The sequence below is a fragment of the Choloepus didactylus genome, chromosome 3 (assembly GCF_015220235.1).
Source record: "Choloepus didactylus isolate mChoDid1 chromosome 3, mChoDid1.pri, whole genome shotgun sequence".
NCBI lineage: Eukaryota > Metazoa > Chordata > Mammalia > Pilosa > Megalonychidae > Choloepus > Choloepus didactylus.
This window is the reverse complement of record NC_051309.1, coordinates 196,798,012-196,822,768: the sequence shown is the minus strand read 5'-3', so window position 1 is coordinate 196,822,768 and position 24,757 is coordinate 196,798,012. Positions and strand designations below refer to the sequence as shown.

The 24,757-nt window shown below is 34.9% G+C and overlaps 1 long non-coding RNA gene across 1 annotated transcript in view; it reads right to left on the bottom strand.

The window, feature by feature from the left end:
• The window catches only part of LOC119528930, a 661,036-nt gene that overhangs the window by 33,863 nt on the left and 602,416 nt on the right, over positions 1 to 24,757 (bottom strand). Inside the window, exon 3 of the long non-coding RNA XR_005215785.1 lies at positions 13,751 to 13,906. This is a non-coding gene — a long non-coding RNA (uncharacterized LOC119528930). The remainder of the gene's footprint in view (positions 1 to 13,750; positions 13,907 to 24,757) is intronic.

The following is a 24,757-nucleotide window of genomic DNA, read 5'->3' as shown; positions in this document are numbered from 1 at the left end:
TTCATGCATAGGAAGGCTAAATGTCTTTAAGATGTCAATCCTACCCAAACTGATCTACAGATTCAATGCAATTCCAATCAAAGTTCTAATAACTTACTTTGCAGACTTGGAAAAGCTAGTTATCAAATGTATTTGGAAAGGAAAGTGCCTCAAATTGCTAAAAACATTCTAAAAAAAGAAAACAGGAGTGGGAAGACTTACACATCCTGACTTTGAAGCTTACTATAAAGCCACAGTAGTCAAAACAGCATGGTACTGGCACAAAGATAGACATATTGATCAATGGAATTGAATTGAGAATTTGGAAATAGACCCCATATCTAAGGTCAACTGATTTTTGATAAGGCTCCCAAATCCACTGAACTGGGACAGAACAGTCTCTTCAACAAATGGGGCTGGGAGAACTGGATATCCATATTCAAAAGAATGAAAGAGGACCCCTACCTCACACCCTATACAAAAATTAACTCAAAGTGGATCAAAGACCTAAATATAAGAGACAGTGCCATAAAACTCCTAGAAGATAATGTAGGGAAACATCTTCAAGACCTTGTATTAGGAAGTCACTTCTTAGACCTTCCAACCAAAGCACAAGTGAAAAAAAAAAAGAAAAAATAATAAATGGGAACTCTCAAAATCAAAAGCTTCTTTACCTCAAAGGAATTTATCAAAAAGGTAAAGAGGCAGCCAATACTTTGGGAGAAAATTTCCTCCAAAGAGGAAATACAAATGGCTAAAAAACACATAAAAAATGTTCATCTTCACTAGCTATTAGGGAGATGCAAATCAAGACCACAATGAGATATCATTTCACACCGATAAGAATGGCTGCTATTTAAACAAACAGGAAACTACAAATGCTGGAGAGGATGTGAAGAATTTGGATCTCTTATTCATTGCTGGCAGGAAAGTATAATGGTACAGACACTCTGGAAGACAGTTTGTTGATTCCTCAGAAAATTAGATATTGAGTTACCCTACAATCCAGCAATTTCACTTCTTGGTATATACCCAGAATATCTGAAAGCAGTGACACAAACAGATATTTGCACACCAATGTTCATAACAGCATTTTCACAATTGCCAAGAGATGGAAACAATCCAAATGTCCTTCAACAGATGAGTGGATTAAAAAAATGTGGTGTATACATAACATGGAATACTATGCAGCAGTAAGAAGGAACAAGGTCATGAAACATATGACAACATGGATGAACCCTGAAGACATAATGCTGAATGACATAAGCCAGACACAAAAAGAGAGATATTGTATGTTACCACTAATGTGAACTAGGTGAAAAATGTAAAATAAGTTTCTTGTAATGTAGAATATAGGGGACCTAGAGAGAGACAGAAGCTAGTGAAGGGAGAATGATAATCTAATGTACAGATATGATAATGGGATGAATTTAATGGTATGGGAATGGTCATACCTGACTATGGTTCATTAATGGGATTATAAGTATCAGTGACTCATTGAAGTGAGCATGTTTGTAAATGGTTGTTTAAAGGCATGTAACCCACAGAGTAGCACCACAAACCTAAATAAGTGTTAGCATGATATAGTAAGGTATGACACTGGTGCAGAGGGTTAACAACAGAGTGGTATAAGGTAAAATTCCCCATTACACATTAAAGACTATGTTTAATAGAAATATCTTACCAACACTACACTAATACTAGGAATGAATAATTAGCAGCTGATAAGAGCTCTGGGATGTATTATATTATAATTGTTTAAAGTTGAGAGTGATGAGGATTGTACAACTAAGTGAAGATAACTTAAGACATTGACCATTTAATTTGGGATAGAATATATATTAAGTAAAATAAGGAACCCACTACTTAATAAATCAGGCCCTTCACTTAAGGCTTGCTCTTGTGAAACTTAGGGTTGTAAATGGGAGGCTGAGCCCTCCTATAATTATGCCTAAGAGGCACCAAAAGGGAACCTCTTTTGTTGCTCAGATGTGACCTTTCTCTCTCTAAGCCCAACTTGGCAAATAAATTCATTAACTGCCCCCCAACAATGGACATGAATCCCAGGGGAATGAATCTCCCTGATGACATGGGGACATGATGCCCAGGAATGAGCTGGGCCCCGGCAGTGAGGGATTGAAAATGCCTACTTGAGTAAAAGAGGGAATAAAAAAAGAAAGGTAACAAGCTGAGAGATCCCAAATAGAGTCGAGGGGTTATCCTGGAGATTTCTCTTATGTAAGCTCTAGATAGACATTCCAGGTAGCAACAGAATGCCATGCCCTTACCAAAAGTAGTCCCCAAATACCTAGGTCCCTACCTGAGATTCTATAAAATACTCACTTGCTAAATTTTATCTCTCAGAAACTTAAATCCACCAGAGTGTTCCTATGCTAGACAAGTCCTAAATCCAAGAGGCAACAGCCTCTTTAAGAACAACAACCAGATGCTGTCCCCTTCTCCATACTGTCAACACCCCCTTTCAATATGAACAAGTTAGGATGCTTACTGCCTAGACACTTCTAAAGATGGAGAAAGAGATTAAGTGAGAGGAAGGGGTAGCAACAAACAAGATTAGATTTCATAAAAGTCTATGAATACTGAAACTTTATATTAATATATATCTATATCTATACGCTGGCGTGTTGGAATAGCTGGCAGGAGGTAAATGACATGGTGAAACTGTAACCTATAACATCTTTTGAAATTTGCTCTATAGCTATTCATTGAATTGTACTTTGAAAGTCTTCACCTTTCTGTATATACCCTATATCACATAAATAAGGAAAGAACTGAAATGGTGGAACTCTAACCCATAAAAATTTTTAAAATTACCTATATAACTGCTTGTTGAGCTGTACATAGAAAATTAACACCTTTCTGTATGCATGTTATATTTTACAATAATGGAAATAGATGAAATTGTGGAACTGTGAGCCATGATATTCATTGAAATTTGCTAACTACTTGTTAAATCATACTTTGAAAGTTATCACTGTTATGTATACATGTTAAAGTTCACAATAAGAAAAATGCATTTAAAAAAACCACACCCATTAAATTAGGAGATTTGAACACAAACATTTCAATAATTACATTACATATAAACCAGTTAAAGACTCCAATTAAGAGGCAGAGATTGTCAAATTGTTCAAAAAGCAATATTCAAATATATGCTGTCTACAAAAAACATACAAATAAAATAGTATTAAAGTAAAATCCTGAATGCTTTCTCTCTAAGATCAACAAGACAAGGTTATTTCCTCTCTCCACTTCTATTCAACTTTTGTACTGATGATACTAGGTTGGAAAGAAGTGAAACAGTCTTTATTCACATATGATACGATTATCTATTTAGACCATCCTCTGTAATCTACAAAATAGCTCCCTGAACTAATAAGTGAGTTTTCTGATGTCACAGAATACAAGGTTAATATATAAAAATCAACTTATTTCTATTATTAAAACAAACAATTGTAAACTGAAATCTGTAACATAATACCATGTCTAATAGCATAAAAAACATGAAATATGCAGGAATAATTTAACAAAATATGTGAAAAATATTTTTATAATGAAAACTACAAAACATTGCCAAAAGGAGGATCCAAATAAATGAAGAGAGATATGTTCTTCCATCAGAAACTCAATATAGTTGAGGAATCAATTCTCTCCAGATTAATCTCTATTTACAGTACAATTTCAAGCAAAAGACCAACAGGTTTTTGAAATTAAAAGTAGATTTTTAAATTTATATGGCAATGCTGGGGCCAAAATAATTTTGAAAAAAAAAAAGAAGAAACAAAGTTGGGACATCTATATTATTTTATTTCAAGACTAAATATAAAGCTGCATTAAATAAGACAATATGTATTGTCACAAGGATAGATATGAAGAACAATGGATCAGAATAGAAAGTCTAGAAATAGATCTATTCTTTTATAGCTAATTGAGTTTTGTCAAAGGTACCAGGTAATTCAGTGAGGAAAAGATATACTTTTTTAATTAATGGCAGTAGAAAAATTGAATATACATACGTAAAAAAAATGACCTTGACACGTACATCACACCAAACACACAAAACAACTTAAAATAGATCAGAAGGATCAATTTAATAGACAAAATTACATGACTTCTAAATTAACATATTAGAAAATATTTATGACTTTGGATTATGCAATGCTTTCTAAGATAGGATACAAAAACTCAAACCATAACTGATAAACTGAAAATCAAAATCTAAAACCTCTGCCCTTCAAAAGACACCATTAAGAGACGAAAAGTCATGTCAAACTCAAACTATGTACTTACAACTGATGATTTATTCCGTGCAAATTATACAGAGAAATTATTTGAGAACTGAGTAAAAACAATAGCTTTATCTATTTTTCTGATTACTTGAGTAGAGCACATTTATTATGCCAACTTTTTAAAACTACAGAAGAATAATAAGAAAAGCAAATCATCCCAAGTTCTATCACTGGGTGATAAATATATAGGAGAAAACGTCTTTGTGGAAGATAATATTATACAGGAATAATGCCTTAGATGAATTGGACTGGTGAGAAGTTGGGTGGAAAGGGTAGGGAGACAAAGTGGTCCTGAAGGCCCCAAATTGGACTAGAAGAGGGATAACATATGAAGTAGCTGTGTGTGTGTGTGGTTTAATTATTATTTGAGTCAGCTTTCATATATAAGTATGTATGCCTCACTTAGTATATTTCCTTATGATGATCCAAGAGCACATTTCACCAAGTAGGTTACAATGAGGCCGGGTAGCACAATTAGTAAAGCAGAATAATGGATTATTTAGACTATTCCTTGGGGTTAAAATGCAGGCTGTGACCTAAAATAGCTGGATTTCAGAAAAGAAAACATTAAACTTTTAAAAGCCAATGCCTACCACATACTTACAGATCAGTTCCCTCCTCCAAGCTCTGATAAAGTAGTAGTCTATCTTATAAAGCAATTTAAGATACACTATTTTCCTTTAGCCCTCATTTCAGATTCTTTGTGAATGCTGAAAAGAAAATGTTATCTTGATTTTAAGCTAATACTATATATTGGGATAAAGATTTGTAAGATTAGAAGGTTGTTATTGCTTTATAAACTAATTATTTGCCATACAATAGGGCTCATTTTAGGACACTTTACAATTTGAACTCTGGCAATCTTTCAAAATTTTCTTTAACTGACAAATACATAGAACACATATAGAATAAAGCAATGTATAGCCATACTTATTTTTAAATTTAAAAAGAAAACTATGCAATGGCAATAGTAAAACTAGATAAAAATAATTTTCTACCTCTGTTTCACACAGTAAATAAAAAATAGAATTCACACCTAGAATCTGGTATTCCTTATGTGTAACATTTTTTTCAAAAATGTCATTTGATTACATTCTTCTTCACAGGATATTAAAATGTGAAAATAATAACTTAAATTCAATTTTATTCCTGTTTTAGAATCCTTATACTTGATTATTTTTTCTGTGCAACTGAGGATTTTTTGAGTAACTGGCTTCTTTATTATGAATATAACTCTTATGTCATATATGACTGCCTACTATGTCTTCCTACACAGGGAAAATCAATGAAAATAGCATGAGGAATAATGTACTTCAATGTATACGCTGTATGATGTTCAAAATGTATTGATTAGTAGCAACTGTTTCTGTAATATTAATAATGCACCATCTCTTGAACTTCCCCCGAAGTGACAGGATTTAATCGAGAGAGCCCTAAACAATAAATGGACTACCAAGGAGGTGACAGAATGAAATTGACTTGAACTTCCAGAATAAATAATAATTTGAAACTTGAGGAAAACATATTGATGTCTCTGTTTGCTCTGCCTTTTTTGACTTGTATCTTTCATAATAAGTTGCTTACCAAAAGGATTATTACTTCATCAAGTTTAAGCTCCTATAGAGCCCTTTGACATTTACCTTTCTATATGCTATTGAATATTAAGAAATTAAAAATGAATAGAAATCATTTTTAAATGCCACTTTCACTATTTTAAAATCATTTTTTCAATTACAAAATATAAACTTTTAATAAACTTTCCCTATCAGCGTTAATTAACTTTTTCTTGCAGTATTTTGTTTCATCACCAATTAAGTTATCTAGAAACTCTAACATTTTTGGAGACTTTATCTAGAGGGAGAATATTCTTATATTGATGTTGTCTACTAGACGGGAAATGATTTTTCTACTGAATGTTCAAACCACTAATAAATTACTTCAGTGGAATAAGTGAATTATATAGAGTCGTATTTTATTTTTCAAAATGTGTAGTGTCTGGTTAGTTCTTATTAAAATTTCTTAATTATTTAGGGAATATAACCTTCTGGTTCAAACCTTTTAACCTATTTTATAAACTTAAACTCCTAGGATATTTTCCATTCAAATTGTTTTCTCAAGTATTTTAAGAGGAAAAATTTGAACAAACTGTTTTACACATTTATAAATGCCACTTTAAAAGCCTATAATTTACATAATCGTATCTACAACCTTCATTCGTTAATACAATTATTTGACAAAACAATCTCAGCACCAGTATTACCCATCTGCTATATCAATTAGCTCCTATTTCTCCATCTTGCAGGCAAATTTATTATGATACAAGCTTTGGTATATTAGCTTGGAATCCTGCCTCCTGCTTTGTCAGTCTAAAATCTATCAAAAGAAAATGACAAATTTTGACAAAATTTGTTCTTTTAGCAGTTCTGCTGAATTTTCTAAGACCTCATAAATCATTTGTTCGTTCTTTAGTATTAAGCTCTTAACTGCCTTCTCTGTGTTATGTCAACTTCAAAACAAATCGCTTAAGAACTTGCCATGAACAGGTTAATGGCCCAGGACTGCAGACAATCCAAGGATGTATAGAGGCTTTATGTGCCAGTGATCAGAACACTGGCTTTGACATCTGACAGAAATCACCCCTGAGTTCTACCAATTAGTAACTTTTTTTTTTTACCAGCTCAACTTTTTTTTTACCAACTCAACTTTTCAGTCTCATTTTTAAAATATGAAAATTGGGGATAATATTTAGTACTATATTATTAAATATAGTACTAACTATAGTAATATTATGATGATTAAATGTGATGTGCAATATACAGAATGCAGAGTATTTTCTGGTAAAGAGTTATGCTCAGTGAAAGCTAGCTGGCTTTCCTCTTGACATTATTATATCATTATAGTAGTTAAACTACCAATACTATATCTAATTTCTACTATTGGGGAGGCCCCTATCTTACAGACTCTTATTTGACTCTCTTGATAGGAAAACCTGGTTATTAGTTTTAAAAGTTATGTTGAACCCACCACTTTCAGATTTTGGAGGGTTTTTTCTATTTTTTAAAAAATTACAAAGAATATATATTGAAAGAATAAGCTGGTTGCACCTCTCTGTAGCTGATAATGCTCTATTTCATCAGGTAAGCACCAATATTACCTCCTTTATATACAAGTCACTCAAGTATTATTTCATTTAATTGTAATTTTAAAAGATATAATTTTTTTGCATGTTGGCTGCCTATTCGACATGGCATCTTAAAAAATGACTGTTTTAAATAATAATCTAGTTATTCAACTTTGAAATACTAGGTCTTAAATATATTTCTAGAGGATTTGTTTTATAAACTTTTGCCAAATGTTACCCAAACATCTTTTTATCATATTTGAAATATTGCCAGATCAAGGCCTCTGTTCAGCAGGCACGATGTGGGGATATCAGAGCTTTTATAATTTCTAAGACTGATTATTTTAACTTATAATTATCTATTATCCTAGCCAAAAGCACCAGAGAACAGCTCTTAAAATGGATGACAAAGAAAAGAATCCTCACTTCTCACTCATCGTACAATCACAGGCCACCTTTTCATGCACTGGTTTCCTATGCCTAGGATTGCTTCTAGAAGGAAAAAATGCCTTTTAGTAACCCCTCATAAGTTCCCATTCTGTGCCTTTTTAAAATTCAAGCATTTATTTAGCACATACTTTGATCCAGGTTCTATTTCAGGTATTGGGGATACAATATTTATTAGACAAGTTTAACTGCTCACTATCTAGAGGTTGCCCAAAGAATAATTTTTGAACTGGAAGATATGTGAGCTGAGTTAAAATGCATGTGACAGTCAGATACAGAGTAAGGGGCACATTGAGGGGTATTTCAGAATGTGTAATGACCTGGAGGCAGAAGACAGCGTGGTTTATTTCAGGAACACTTTTTTTTGTTTGTTTCTTAGAACTTAAAATATTAGGATTTGAGGAGCATAATAACGAAATAACAACGATAAAGCTATTAGCTTCTCTTTATTAAGTACTTAGTGTGTGACAGGTAATGTTAGTAGGGTGATATATATATCTATATATAAATATATTATATCTATATATAAATATATATAATACATATAAAATTAAAGATATATATATATAAATAAAACCTGCATTAATCCTCACATCCCCAAATTGGGACTGATTATTATTTTTATTCCCATTTTCCCAATGGGGAATCTCAAGTGCCCATGATCACTGGCTAGAAAGTGCTAGAGCTGTGCTTCAAACCCAGGTTGTGTGGCCACTGTCCCAAAGACTCTCTGGTTAGCTTCTTCTAAGACTTGGAGTATCCTTGTGTTGACAGTGAAGGACTTGACTCTCATAAAAATTCAGCCATCACCATAGGACTAATTGGGGATAGTTGGTTGGACTGAAGACATTGCTGTTTCCTCTCAGACCAAATATATAGACAAATAGAGAGAGAGTAATGACAGGACCATGCTTTAGGGAAGATTAGTACTCTGCTTTCCACTCCACACAATTTATAGTACATTATCCTATTGTCCTCTTCAGGGGAAGTGAGTCTTTTCTTTGAGTCTCAGTCTCCATTTACCTCTTCTCTTTGCTATCACCTGCTAACCTACCGGACATGCCTCTTCATTAAAACAATTTTGGCAACTGGCTCTTGTCAACCCAAACATGGCCATCACTGGGTGTTATGATCTGGCCTCAATTTCTTGGTATTCTCATTTTCAGTGACTTTGCCTCCTCCACCTCAACTACCCACTCTCAGTGTCAAAAAACAGGACATCTATACCTGAAACTCCACTTGGAAATACTAAACTTAGATGTTCTACTCTCTCATGCCAAGCTTCTATCCATTTAGTCTGTTTGCTCAGTTACTTTCACTAAAACTCTTCTTTTCCACCACTGAAGTCCATTACATCAGGTTATTAGTCTTTGCTTCGTTTCCTATCCTGTTTGTGTCCATGGTCCCACATTTCAATCACTCTCTTATCACTATCTTGCAGTCCCCTCTTTGTTCTTTGCACGCCTATTTGGAAAATTCCCATCCTGGATTGATACAACTGTGTGAGAATTCCTGCTGGGGAGCTGTTGGAGAAAATCACACAGCCGTCTAAATATTCAGTCATAAACCTTAATAACCCATCAACAATGTTGGCAATCTCACTGCATTTCTCTAGCTGGTACTTTTTTCCACTCAACCCAATGGTTATTTCAATCAGTGTTTATTCACCTTAACCTTAAGACTCCGTCTTTGCCATTTACTCTAAAAAATATATTCTTTCATATAGCAAATACTTCAATATCAAGCCACTAAACAGATAGAACAATTTAACACTAATATCCAACCTTTCCTCCTCCTCTCCTAATCAATGGAAGAGATATGCCTTTTCCCCTTTAGGACCATCTCTAAATTGAATTGCTGGATCTAATCTCTTCCTATCTTCTCAGGAATTTTGCACTATCATTTTTAAAAAATATTCTCCTGTTTATTTCACATTTCTCTCATATACATTCCTAGCTATTTTCGTCAACTTCATGGCCAGATTTTGAAAGAGTTGCCTGCCTTTGTTGCTCCTATTTCTTCCTCTACATTCGTAGAAGAAGCTTTTCCAAATTGTTCTATCAAAACTCCAGCTGCAAAGGCTACCAGTGATCTCCTTGTTCAATTCAAGAGGCACTTCATAGTCCTCATTTTATGGACATTTCAGCAGCACTGATCACTGTCTCTTTGTTGATAGTCTCTTCTTCCCTTGACTCCATGATACCTCACTGACTTTTCCAGCTATTCTTTGCCTACTCTTTGCCAATTTCAGTCTCCCTTGTAAATTGCTCCTTCTCTGCCCAATCATTAAAGCTTGGAGTTTTTCAGTGATCTGCTCAAGACCTTTATATTTTATCTCCCTACATTTGCATCCCAAGCAAAATCATCCATTATTATGGCTTCAAGTTCCATCTTTATATCCACAACTTCAAATTTAAACCTTCAGCTCAGACCTCTGGGCTCCAGAACTGCAGAGACAGCTTTTTCTGGGAAATACACATTTTAGATATTTTGCAGGCACTTCAAACTCAACAAAACACAAATTGAAAACATCACCATGTTTTTTTTTTTTCCAGCTAGAAACCTGAAAGTCATGTTTGACTCTTCTCTTCCTCACCTCTAATTCATCCAGTCCATTCTACTTCTTAACCAGCTGTGAAATCCATCTACTTGTCTCCATCTCCTCTACAGACCCCTATATACCAGTATTCTTTTCTCCTTCCTGAACTATTATAAAATCTTCTAAATTGGTCTTTTCACATCCTCTCCTTCCATTTCTGTTCTATTCTGCACACATCAACCAGAGTGATGACTATAGATGGAAATCTGACCTCATTACTTTCCTGCCTGAAGTCCCTCAATGGTTTAGAATAAGAATCGAATTTCTGTCATGGGGTCCAAAAGGCCCTGTGTAACCGTCCACTCATTGCTTGAGTCTGATCTCTTTCTATTCTTTTCTCTGAACTCTCTGCTCCAGCCACACTAGGTTCCTTTTGGTTCTCAAAGTATGCCAGGCAGTTTCCCATCTTGGGAACTTTGTCACTGCTCTTTCCTCTGCCCATTATTACCCTCTTCCCCGTACTAACTCAAGCTTCAAGTCTGCTCAAATACTACAATCTCTGTGTGCCCTCTTCTTCCCCTCAATGACAATGGTAGTTTTCCTTGTTAGATATAAACTCAGTTAAAAATTGGTGCTTCAGTTTTTAAGTCACTCAGAACAGTGTAGGTGTAAGCTTGGTAAGGGGGGGGGGGTGCTATGCATTACTTATTCATCACTCGATCCCTAACACCTAGAAACAAAGTTGCTGGCATATAAATATTTGTTGTGTAGAAGAATGCTCCTTACTTTAAACTTCTTTAAATAAAGACAAAAATTAGTTTCCTTAAGTGCTGTGTTTTTGTTTTGTTTTTGGTTGCCATTATTCAGATTAATTATAATCTGTAACTGAAAATAATTACAGAGGCATAGCCAAAGTGAGGTTTTCATCTCTTCAGTGACAGTGCATATTATGAAAACATTGGTTCTAGAATCATGCACCACAGACTTAAAAATGAAGACTCAGGAAGTTCATGTTGATGTTTTCTAGGCTTTCTACTGAAGAAGGCTGTCAAAACTTGAAAAGGAATTTAAATAATAATAGAAAAATATGAGAAACTGGTGTCAGCTGAACAAGTCAGGTCACAATCTGAATTGCAAGCTTATGCACCTAGATAGATAAAGTGATTCTGAATTGCAACACACCTCTCTTTTTCCCCTGTAGCAAATTACCACTATACAGAAGACAATAAAATCCTTAGGGGGGGAAGGAACAGATGCTCTTTTCATTTTAAAATCTTTCACTCCCTAGAAAGAAAGCAGTTGTGTTCCTTCAAGAGTTGTTTTATTTCTGCAAAATTACTCTGAAAGTGTCTTCAATGAATGTTACTCAGCTAACTCCAAAAATGTTATAACAAAGAACAGAATCTGTTGTGTTTATGAATTATGCTATTTATTAAAATGACATATTTGATATATAAAATTTGTTGCTCTGGTGACATACTCAGACTGAACATAGGCATAAGCTTGAACATGGTTTGGATATTCATAACTTCCAATAGTTGAATCGTCTGGGCTAAGGAATCTCATACTTTTTTATTTGTTAATGTAATATCCACTGAGGAAAAGGATATCACTTAAATACAGCATTTCTCCTTCATATTAATTAGTAGCTCAGTGTTGAACAACTTTACTTAAAAATATGCACAATGACATTAAGTGACAAGTTTTTATCTCTACATTTTTACATAATGGATTTAACTAAAAATGCACTATCAAATTTTGCTATGAAAGGAAATCGTTTCTTAAACTCATTTACTTTCTGCAAAACAGTGACAAATTTTGCGAAAGAAAGATTGTAAAGACTTTAATTTTGTGATAAAAATGCCACATAAAACGAACCCCTTCATTACGATGTGTGCTTCCTAACTTTCAACTCTACTTTTTTGAAATATACTTTTCCTATTATATATTTTTCTCCCCCTGCTTTTTTGAAAGGATTAGATTGCCCACAATTACTTATCTCCAAAGTAAAATCTGTTCCCTGTTGACAGACAGGAGTCCCATCGCAGGAAGATTTTTCAGTGTGTGGTTAGTGCACCTTGACCCACCAGAAATATTGAGAAATGATACACAGCATATATCTTAACGATGGCAGAACAATTGCACTGTTTTTATTTGCCAAAACATTCATGCTTTTAATTTCATAAGGGTATTTTTAGTTTCTAGTAATTTGGAAAAAGGTGACAGGTGATAAAGTTGCAAAATAGAGTGTAAAAATACGGTGTAGAATTCTAGTTATATATAATGCTATAGAATGTATAGAAAAGTACATTTCAATTCCAATAACACCTGTGACATTTAGACATTCTATAGAATTCCTGCTTTCAATCTTTGCCTGCATCATATGCCAATATTAGTTCTCTCTAAATATAGTCAGAGACCTTATAACAGTAAAGCATGAAGAGAGTATGAGGTGCAGAAATAATAAAATTTTATGCTTTTCTACTTTTTATAATTATTGTCTATATAGTGGTTAATAAAATTACAATTATGTTTAGGAAAATTTCAAAATCCAAGATGAAAAACTTTAAATGACTGTGGTAAAAAAAGGAAGAAAGAAAAAAAGGAGAATTGTAGCTATATAAAACTGTCACTTTACAACATATTTATAATCACCATGCCCAACAATATTCTAACAATAAAATTGGAATTGCATATGACATTTTCTGAGATAAACTTGCTTTTATGTAGATGGATAGGATATGCTCATTAAAGCAGCAAATATCCTTGATTTCCATTTAACGATCCCACTAGCATACAACAGATTTTCATGCACATAATCCACTATCCAGTTGTTATAGATTTTTTTCCAGCAACATTTATCTTTCCTGTTTTATGAACCAAAGCTATGTTATATTTTCTATCTCTTCTATATAAAATTCTCATAAATAATTACTGAATTTCAAAGGCTCCCGGCAGCTGGACATTTGATAATAGCTATTTCAGATTGATGTTAAAAGAAATCTGATAGTGGGATAAAGACTTAAAAAATGGCTTTCTCCCTCCCTCCCTCCTTCTCTCCCTTCCTGCCTCCCTCCTTCCCTCCATGTCTTCCTTTCTTTCTTTTTTGCTCTTGAGTTGGCATTGTGGCATTGCATATTAGCCCACAAAGATAGAGAAAGCGAGATGTCATTTATTTACAGGAGTACTATGGCTATAGGCAGGGTGCAGTAAAAGTGGAAAGACAAAAGATAGTGGTTTGACAGTTTCTTAGAAATTGTGTCTGAAAGAATAACAGGATTGACTAGAAAATCAGAAAACAAGTCTTCCTGGAGACAGGGCTATCAAAGTGGCTGGTCTTACATGGACACTCACCTCTGCAGTGTCTTCCCAGAAGGCTGTTTCTGAGCTCTGAGGCAGGCTGGCTGCTGGAGGACAAGGTGGGCTGTGCTGGGGCTCCCCGGCCCTGCCCACGTGGAAGGAAGGTGACCACCTGGCTTAGGATTTCCTTCTTAGGAAGCAGCTCTTGGCCTGGAGAGAGGAGAGCATTCCTTAGTCAGGCACCAACCAAATCACTGTGATTGCACATTAAAAATCCAGATATTGAATTTTTAGTGGTAATTCGTATGTTTACACATTTATAATTACAAGAGATTTAACATTGTTTTATTTCTGGAAAAAAGGACTAAAATGGGAAATTTGATACAATTGTGCATTTGTGGGTGCACAACAATACTCATAAAAACATAGATAAAACATTGTAAGCATGTGGCTGACTATAGTTAAATACTAGATCCACAAAGACTGGTTCTTTCTTGTTGGGGTTGGATTTAACTTTCTTAGGATACTCAACTTATGGTATGCCATTCTTTTGTGATAACTGTTTGCATGTATGTAGCCTATCCATTTCACAATAATATACGATATGGATTCTGATAGCAACTAAAAGCAATGGAACATTATTTTCCTTAACAAAATGATAGCTTAAATTATTACTTCCAGAAAAGTGAGAGACAAAATGACTGTTGTAAGGAAGGCCCTTCTACATCCTGGTGTTTCTTTCCATTAGCATAACAATTAGCACTCATTAGCATAACAATTCAGGCCTTTACTGCCACCTCATTCCTTCAGCCTCAAGGAAGGTGAACTCATTCATCTCGCGGTGAGTTTAGAAAGAAAACATGGGAGTTTTTAGTCCAGACTCTTCCTTTCCCTTTATCTTGGAAGCTGCCTTCTCCTCTGAAAGCGCCCATTCTTCAAGCCTTCCCTCTATGCTATAATCTTATTCAGAGGCAGGTGCTATCCTTGATGGGGGGATTAGGTGTGTGTGTGGGCTGGCCATTGCTGGGTTTGTAAATCTAGTTCAGGGGAGTGTTAACAATGCCTAATGTCTGGACCACTTTCAGGGGCTCTGTCCTGCCACCTCTTCCAATATCTTCTGCCCACCATCCTAAGATACCATCACACACTCCACTGCCACCTCATTCTTTCAGCTCCAGGGAAGGCGAAATCCTTTATCTGATGTTGAGATAAATGGCCTTCTCTCAATTCCTAAAATGTGCAGTACTGTTTCCTGCAATAGGATCTCTGTTATCCTCTGCCTGGAAAGCTCTCCCCACTAATTTTCACAGGGCTTGCTCCTTCTCACCTCAGCCCTGATTTGAATGCCACCTGCTCAGTGAGCCATCTCTGACCACCTTAGCTAAATAGTAACCCTGCCTCCATCACTGAATGTCATAGTGCTCTGTTCATTTCCTTATAGTTAGCTCAGTCTGTCCTTAAACTATGGTCAAATTTTGTTGAGCTGGCTTCCAACTCCAGGACTCTAAACTCTGCAAGAGCAAGGATTATGATTGTTTCATTTATTACTACTCTAAAGTAGCATGTAATACTACCATAATACTATACAATACTACTATATAAAGTCATCCAACATTTCTTAAGTAAATGATTGAAAATGCACAGATATCGTAAGTCTTAAGATTTATTTAATTCCTAGGAAATATTACTAGGAGCATAATAGTTTAAGATCATTATGAAATACCTTTGAAATGAGTATACAGGAACTCTGGTGCATAAATGGTACTAATTTCACAGATACAATGCCAGAATACCAAGAAAGTAATATGAGATGCTTTGTTGTGTCATACAGCGCTTGCATGTAATAAGAAAGCTAGAAAGGACATTTATCATTTATTAGCATGTACTGGGGAAACCTATCACAAAGTAAAAAGTTTTCACAGAAGATTCAGTATTTATTGAGTATTATCAATAAATTCCATCCATAGAGATACTATCCAAAGCTATTTTGAGTGATTATGTGGAAAACTGAATATTCAGTTTCAGCATGTTCTTTGGAATTCTGGAATGCAGCATGTGGGATCATCACAACTGAAGTTTTCAGATCCCTCAAGAGTTGAGAAGTCTAACCATTCACATGGTTTTCCTCATGAGCCAGCTTCAAGTAGTGGTAGTTGACACTAACTGAAGACAGTGAAGACAGTGGCTGCAGTTCTGACAGTACTTGACAGTCTCAACTCAGGGAACAGAACATGACTTTTAGTATGTCATAAGATAATAGGGTTTGGTGAATGGTAATTTATTTTACAGATGATTTTTTAGTAATTACATTTGCCAAGGAGTATTTTCTCTGCTCATCTTCAATCATACATCCTCGTGTAAACATTCTACTAAATAGGAAGAACACAAGAGCAAACAGAGTTTCTGGAAACAAACTTAACCTGAAACTCATCATTGAGTAAACTAAATTAAATAGGAAAGGAATAGGGCTACATTTGGCCATTAAGGGCACAGATCTGCAGTTGTCTCAGATATCCCAGACTCAGAATCTGGACATTCCAGGGACACTGATAAGAGATAGGGTTTGGAAATTTCTTTGGCATCAGACTGGTCCTGATCACATTGAAATGGCCAATGCTAGGATCCACATTGGGTTAATTGTAGGCAGGAAGGTTTGTAAGACATGGTGATCAAACTAAACTCAGGTTAAACACTGCCCCAGAGGACTGGCATTTACAGAGGGACTCATAAATCAGTTTGGTTAAGAATCCCCTGAAAAAGGATTCACATAGATGGATTCTGCTGGGACATGGTGTGTGCTGGTTAGGGAAGGGGGCTCATACAGGTAGGCAGGCAAATTATACCTCCAGGACAGTCTTGAAGATCTTGGAGTGTAACTCTCAGCATGTGCCCAAATGATGTCCAACTAAGTATAGATCGATCAACAGTTCCTATTCTTTGGAAGCTTATATTACTAGGAACATTAGTCAAGTTACTACAGACTCAGTGCTTTTTGAGAGTAAGTTATCAAAGTAGCAAATATCAATACACAGTGATTATGTATTATATAAATATATAAATATAAAATATAAACATATAAAATGGAAACTATAAATATATTTATAACATAAAAATACATACTTATGGATATATATTTTCATTATGAAAATATATATATTCCTGAAGACAGTGAGAAATATATTGCTTTCCAACCATGTACTCCAGTTCCTCATGTCAGCCTTTTTCTCAAAATATTGAGAGTTTAACCAAAATTACATCAATGAAATTATCAGCGCCAAAGGTATGCAAAGATTTATAATATTGAAAATAAATGACACTTGAACTTATTTTAGAAAATGTGTTCATTGCATTAGTTTTTTCCTTGTCACATACATGAGTTTATACACAGAGCAGCTTAACGTGCTTCATTTCAAATGTATGAGTTCCTGGAAGGACATCTGCCAAGAAAGTGAGTGTGGCAACAAGATAGATATTCAGGCTTTCATGTCATCCCCTCAGAGTGTGGGTGTACTGCCAGCATGTAATGGGGATTATAGCTTAATAGATGACTCAATAGCCAACCTTCTAGAAATGACCATATTTAGCTTTTAGGGTAATGTTAACTTCACTGTGGTATTAGTAATCTCATCAACTTTTTGGTTAGGGATGGATAAATAACTAGCTTTTAGTATGTAAATTACCAACAAAAACGTTTTGCAGAAAATGGGTCAGGTTAGAGATGTAAATGAGGCCTAAAATGTCTCATTAGGTTTTGAATTGCCTTTTTTTTTTCCCAAGCATTATAAATCTTGCAAGCTTCTGGGGTAATTTTCTTGCTTGAATAAGTTAGTAAGGTCTTTTACAATAATAAATGAACTAAAATACTTCTTAAAACTAATTCTGCTTGAAAAGATAGAGCAAATTGAATACTGAAGTATAATTTATTTTAAGGTTACTCAAATTTTTTTCCTAATAATTTTTATGGAATAAGTAGCACAGACCACATGGACAGATTTCACGGTGGACATAGTGTTCAGGGGTGGAGAGATGTCTCTTTCAGTGGCCTTCATTTAAAATCAGTTGTATATTTGAAGGATACTTTTCAGATCTTGGGACAAATTGTTAATTACAGAATATGAGTCTAGCTTTTGTAAAGGAATGAATCTTCATTGATTTAGCAGAAAGCTCTCTTCTGACATGTCTTATTGGTATCACTCACTACTAATCCATATTTTCAGAAGAAATACTATGCAAAAACATGATCTTGCTCACAACACTGCTCTTGGGCCAGCTTGCATAGTTAAATGATCACTGCAGATTCAAATGCAAGACAAAATGGCTCTAGATCTTATGAGACACTAATAAAACAGTGTCACATCACAGAGTGAGACTGTTACCAGGCAGTTTCACACATCTTACTTCTACCACATTGGTTTCTATTCTACAAACCACTAATTTACAACAGTCTAAATTAGCCTCATGTGACAATGTATGAAGTGTTTGTTGGTTATGTTCATCTATCACAGCACTGCCAATGTTTAGGACAGTTTAACATATCAAAATCATGACAGAGGGCTGAATTTTTGTCACTCTAAAAGCTGCAAAAGTGAAATAGTAAATATTCAATTACAGCAACTACTTATATTTAACTAGCTTAAAAACTTAAAAGGGAAATCAGTCAAACCTTTGTGATCATTTGGTTTGTTTCTGTGTTGGCCTAACGAGGATAAACAAATAAAGTCAACAACAGTAAAACTGCTTTAGAATAGCTTTCATCTTTATCGTCAGAAGCAACCAATATGGCCACTTGCCACCCCAAAAGAAAATCAGCTGTTTTTAAAAAAACCCACTGCAGTATTTCCCTGATCCTTCATATATTTACCTTCATGTTTTCCTTATAGCAGTCTCTGTAATGGATCTTTACAAATGAAGACTTTTACATGTTCCCTTAGCAGTCTAAACTATAATATGTAAGTATACATCACATTTTCTAACAGAATAGATTTTACTGTTTCATTTATTTTTTACAACAAGGAAAAGAAGTGTGATTAAATTCTTCACAAAATTATTAAATTTAAATTGGTCTGCATTACCTACTAGTTTTACAGGTAAATAAAAAATGCTCTCACCTGTTTTAGCAACAGATAAGTGAAGGATGTGACAACAAATTTACAGAATGTTCAAGCCTGGTCTCAGTGGGTTAAATAATAGCACGACTCAAGTGTTATGTAGCTGTTTTATGTCATGGATTTTTATGGAAGATAGTACTGCTGATAGACAGGAGAGATAATCTGAGAGAGAAATACGAGTCCTGACATGTATTTATATGGTCTACATACTGCCATGTCACCCCCGTTTTCTTAGGAACTACATACTGCCATGTCACTACTAAAATTCTACTACTGTCCTCCCTAAATCCTGCAAAGATTTTCTTGCCTCGCCTCAGCCCACAGGGTGTTTCTTCCACTTTCATCTTGACAACACCTTCATGCCAATGACCTCAGATCCTCTCTCACAGTCTAGCCAGGATCTTCATTCAAACCCCAGGAGGCAGGAGGCATTCATTCCCCTCACCTTCTTTTGTTTATAATTACTTTGTTATTGCATAAATAAATGCACAGATGGTCTATATCATATTTTCATACGTCTTATTTTTACTTAGTTCACTTATTATTTAGAGAAAATAATAATGGCTAAAATTTACTGAACACTAACTATATGCGAGGCACTAACTGTATCCTAAAACAATCCATGTGGTCAGCAGAAATATCAGCCCCACTGTATAAGTGAGGATACCAAGGCTTCGAGAAGCTGTTTGTCATGACCAAGATCAAACGGTACCTGGTGAGACCAGAACTTGAATGCAGTTACAATGACTCCAAAACCTGTACCTGTACTGTATATATGATAAACATAGAATATCTATTAAGCACAGGCTTCTTACTCCCATTCTATCTTCTAACACAAGCTGTCATCTGTGTTAGGGTATTTAATACTAGAAGAGTTAGCACTCAGATGAATCCAGCCCAGTATATCTCTGCAAACAGCCCCCAACCCAGGATAGTATCTGAGGGAGCTTTTGTTCTCCCTGCTGTAATGTTGAACAGGGGCTGGAACCCACATTCAAGAGGTAGTCATTTACAGTACTGTCATTCACTTGATCATCTAAACTTGTCAGAAATGTAATTATATTTCCTGGTAAAGTCTCTTAGCATAACAAGCTCAAGAAATACATAATGAATCACGTTTGTTTGGAGCTTTATAACATCTAAAGTTTTCAAAAATATTACCTCCTTTTATTCTCAAAGTAACTTTCTCAGGTAGCAGAACAGATACTATTATCTCATTCTGTCAAAAAGTAAAGAGAAAGGATGGAAGATAAGCTTACATTTACTTAACATCAACTATTTGGGGATGTTGTTCTAAGTATTGACCTGAATTCTCCCTTTAAATTCTCATGTCCTGCCTTTGGTGTACTTGTAACTAAGCATATTTTACTGAATGCATAACTGGAGTTTGTAGAAGTTAGTTAACAGCTCTTAAAAAGGGGCTACTAGCAGGATTAGAAGTAAAGTCTACCTTCTATCTTCAAGACCGCTGTTTTTCCCTTGTAACTCAAATTGCAGTTGACAACATTCATTTGACACTTACATAAGGCCCTGTGTTATTAGTTTATCTCACACATATGTTGGATTGGTGTCTTGCTTCTCTACATTGGTTTCATTTTGTTAAGGAAAAGAATCTGTTTTATTTTCTTTGAATTACTTCCCAGCATGAACATTTCAAGCTCTGCTTAAAATGCTAAGCTAATATAAATACTAGAGATTTGAATGCAGTCTGGAAATAGGAAGACTTTCCTTGCTTGTTCTTTCATTCATTTACCCAGCAATTATATCTCTCACGCAATTGTGAATATGTATCACAGTCAAAGAATCCCTGATCATTCTTTGGCCAACATCATGATTTAGAAGAGGTATTGTTAGGGCCACAATTTGAACTCATTATGTTATTCTATGTCCTCCAAAGCTAAGAGAGTCTAAAATGACTTGTCTAAGCTCAGGACATGTAAGTAGCAAATTCAAGCCTAAAATTACATCTTGGGACATCTCTTTACACTGTACCTCAGTATGAACTAGTATTTGTACTTGCTACCTTTATCATAAATCTGGAAATATAGACCTTTAGAAATTTGGAAGTTACATATTTACTTAGTGAACAGCAATGTAATACCATGATGTTAACTGAAAAATTTTTAAAATACCCTTTAAAATAAGTTATCAGATCACTTGATTAGTTGGAAGAAGAAACACTTATTCAATAACATATAGGTTGGTCTAACTAAAAAGCAATGCCCTAGGTGCAGAAAACACATATTTCTCATATTGGTTTTAATCTGTGTGCCTATAAATGTTCATGTTTTTATGAATGATGCTTATATTTTGAGAGTTGATACAAATCAGCTTTCTGTTGATGGATTTTAGTCCATTTCCCTCTGTGCCCCCAATTCCTGTTGTTGTGTAAGACACATAATTTTGAGAAAAAAATATGTAGGCTGACTACACCACAGTACATAGCATGTAAACAATAAATATTTGTTGAATGAATGAATGAATGATGGCAAGGCAGGTAGTTTAACTGCACTGATCATTGCATAATATAATAATAGTGAGAAAGGAATTATGGGGGAATATATTGTTTTAGTCATAAGACTCTATATTCCATGAGATCATAGAAAATATCTGAATCTTTTATCTCAACATACCCAGCACCCAGCAGAGTACCAAACCCTGTTAGATATTCAATGTATAGTTGTTGAATTGATGAATACTCCCGGCTCACAAGAAGCTTGTAATCCATAAAGTAGAAACATGGAGAATATTTTTGATACCCTTCCCCAATTTCTGGTCTCGGTTCGTAAAAAGGAATGAAAGGTCAGCCTCTTGGAAATATTAGGGAGGAAGCTTTGTCTTTTCCCTCAGTCACTCTTCCACTGGACACATATGTAGCCCAGCTTCACGCACATTCTTGTGTTCACGCGCTCTGTAGGTTACGTGCCTCCTTCCCTCGTCTACCAAACATGCTGTGATTTTCCAACCTTGGCGGCAGACTGCAAGCCTCCGTGTCTAGCCAGGGTCTGCTCTGTAATTGCAACTATCCCATTTGCAGATTGAAGGTCTAGATTTGGAGGAGAAGAGAGTAAGAAGACTAATCTGGGCCTCCAATCCAAGCCATATTCTCCTATCCAGCATTGTCACTTAAATCTTATTTGTATTCTTAAATGATTCCTGCACACATTTATCATTATTTTCCTGAATTTCAGAATGCAGATTAGATCACGGGTGAGGGGGATCACTCACACCAAATCTCAACAACAGATATTACACATGCTTAGAGTTGTGCTGTTATTCATGACAGACCAATTTGATTTTGTTGCACCATGTGAAGCTTTATTATAATTGTGTATTTAATGATTATTGTATTTTTTTAAAAACTTTTTGCTGCTATTGATTTTTTTTAGATGTAATACAGTTCAAGTGCTCAAAAACACTGCACCTTGAAAGAGTTGTTCAAGTTCATCCCTTGCCTTCATTCTCTTGAATTTGAACTATGAAGACTTACAGTTCTCATCTATTAGAAACCAGGAAACAGTGATTTGGATGGTGATGCCATCATTTCTGGGAGTCAGTTCAGCTATAGCAGAGAGAAAGTGGGTAACCTCAAGACTGGCTTTGCCCCGTTTAGGTTGAGAACCTTGGCCAAGTCATTTAATTTCTCTGTGTCAGTTTCCTCATCTGTAAAATTAGGATGTTAGACTAGTTGTCTCTAAGGTATCTCCTAGTACTAATGTTCCATTGCAGAAGCTTCCAATTGTAGCATAGAAGTCTGGAATCTCTAATTGCTTCAAAAATTGTGTTGGGAGACAAATTAGATCATGTGGGATTTAGAATAGACACTTACCTCACATAATGCTGTCAGTGAATGACTTTTTTCTTCTCTCTCTCTCTCTCTCTTTTTTTTTTTTTTTTTTTTTTGCGCAATAAGATGCTTTTTGAAAAGTTATTCCACTTTTTGGATGACTCTTTTTTCAGGAAAACTATTTTTACCACCAACACACTCCCCCAAAATCCCCTCCAAAACCTCACACTAAATAACTATAGCATAAAAAATGATACTTTGACATTAGAGTTTTAAGCAAATACATATTCAACAATTTACTCGAACATCAGTTTAAAACCAGAGAATAAATTTGAATGATATACCATGTTTGGATGAACCAAAAATGTTTGTTTTGCATACGTCCTCTTGGCAAGAGAGATGAAGAGGACATTTTTACAACTCTTCAGTCTGTTATATGAATATGCTATTCTCAAGTGTTTCAAAGAGTTCTACATTTTGCTTTATTTTGCCCTCATGGTATTTTTTTGGATTATACCTTTATTTTTAAGTTAAGAAATCTAGGAGCACAAAAAAAGGTAAAAAAACTTGGTAAAGACAATAAATGAGTACAATAAACTTTCATCACATTACCTTTTATGTTCACATTATATTTATTCATGTTTCAAATGTTCTTTACTTGTAAGAATTTGTTTTCATTTTCAATTGATATCTGTTTCAATCTGTGAAAATATTGCAGAATCTTGGTTTGGGATGAAATATATCATAAAGTTTCCATACAAATAAATGGGAATTATTTCTTATTGAACTTTTTATTCACTTAGCAACAGGGTTTTCAGGAATGCATTCAAGTTCTATAACACTGAAGCAAGGGATAGGTGTATTCACGTTCATGCAGAAGTCTGTCCAAACTTCAAAGCTTATAAATGCCATCATGAAAACCCCACCCCACTCCACCAAGCATCTCTGTGTGTATGTGTGTGTGTCTGTCTGTTTCAAGACTATTTCAAGGCAACATTGAGTTTAAGTATATAGAGAAAAGGCAAGTGCCCGATTAATAGTTTGAGAATTAGAGAGCATAGAGCTATCTGGAAGAAGTTAAGAATGATACAAATTAATACTGCCTTCCTACCCCTCAGTGATATCATCTCCAAGGAACTATCCAAATACTAACCGCCTTTGCCCATTTTATAATTCGGCTGTCTGTACTACTGTTGTTGAGTATCTTTATAAGATATCAGTCTTTCATCAGATACCTGGTTTCCAAATAATTTTTCCCATTGAGTTGGCTGCCTCTTCATCTTTTTGACAAATTCCTTTGAGGTACAGAAGCTTTTAAGTGTGAGAAGTTCCCATTTATCTATTTTTTCTTTTGTTGCTTGTGCTTTGGGTGTAAGGTCTAGGAATTAACCTCCTAATACAAGGTTTTGAAGATGTTACCCTACATTATCTTCTAAGAGTTTTATGGTACTGTCTTTTATATTGAAGTCTTTAATCCATTTTGAGTTAATCTTTGTACAGGGTGTGAGGTAGGAGGCCGTCTTTCATTCTTTTGGATATGGATATACAGCTCTCCCAGCAACATTTGTTGAATAGACTGTTATGTCCCAGTTTAGTGGCCTTGGGGAACTTATCAAAGATCAGTCGACCATAGATCTGGGGGTCTACTTCCAAATTCTCAATTTGATTCTGTTGATCAATATGTCTGTCTTTGTGCCAGTACCATGCTGTTTTGACTACTGTAGCTTTATAATAAGCTTCAAAGTCAAGGAGTGTAAGTCCTCCTGCTTTGTTTTTCTTTTTTAGAATGTTTTTAGTGATTTGAGGCCTCTTCCCCTTTCAAGTAAATTTGATAACTAGCTTTTCCAAGTCTGCAAAGTAGGTTATTGGAATTTGGATAGGAATTGCATTGAAACTGTAGATGAGTTTGGGGAGAATTGACATCTTAATGACATTTAGCCTTCCTATCCATGAACAAGGAATATTTTTCGATCTTTTTAGAGTTCCTTTCTATTTCTTTTATTAAAGTTATGTAGTTTTCTATGTATAGGTCTTTTACAACCTTGGTTAAGTTTATTCCTAGATACTGGATTTTCTTAGTTGCTATTGAGAATGGTATCTTTTTCTTGAGTGTCTCTTCAGTTAGGTCATTTCTAGTATATAGGAACATTACTGACTTGTGCATTA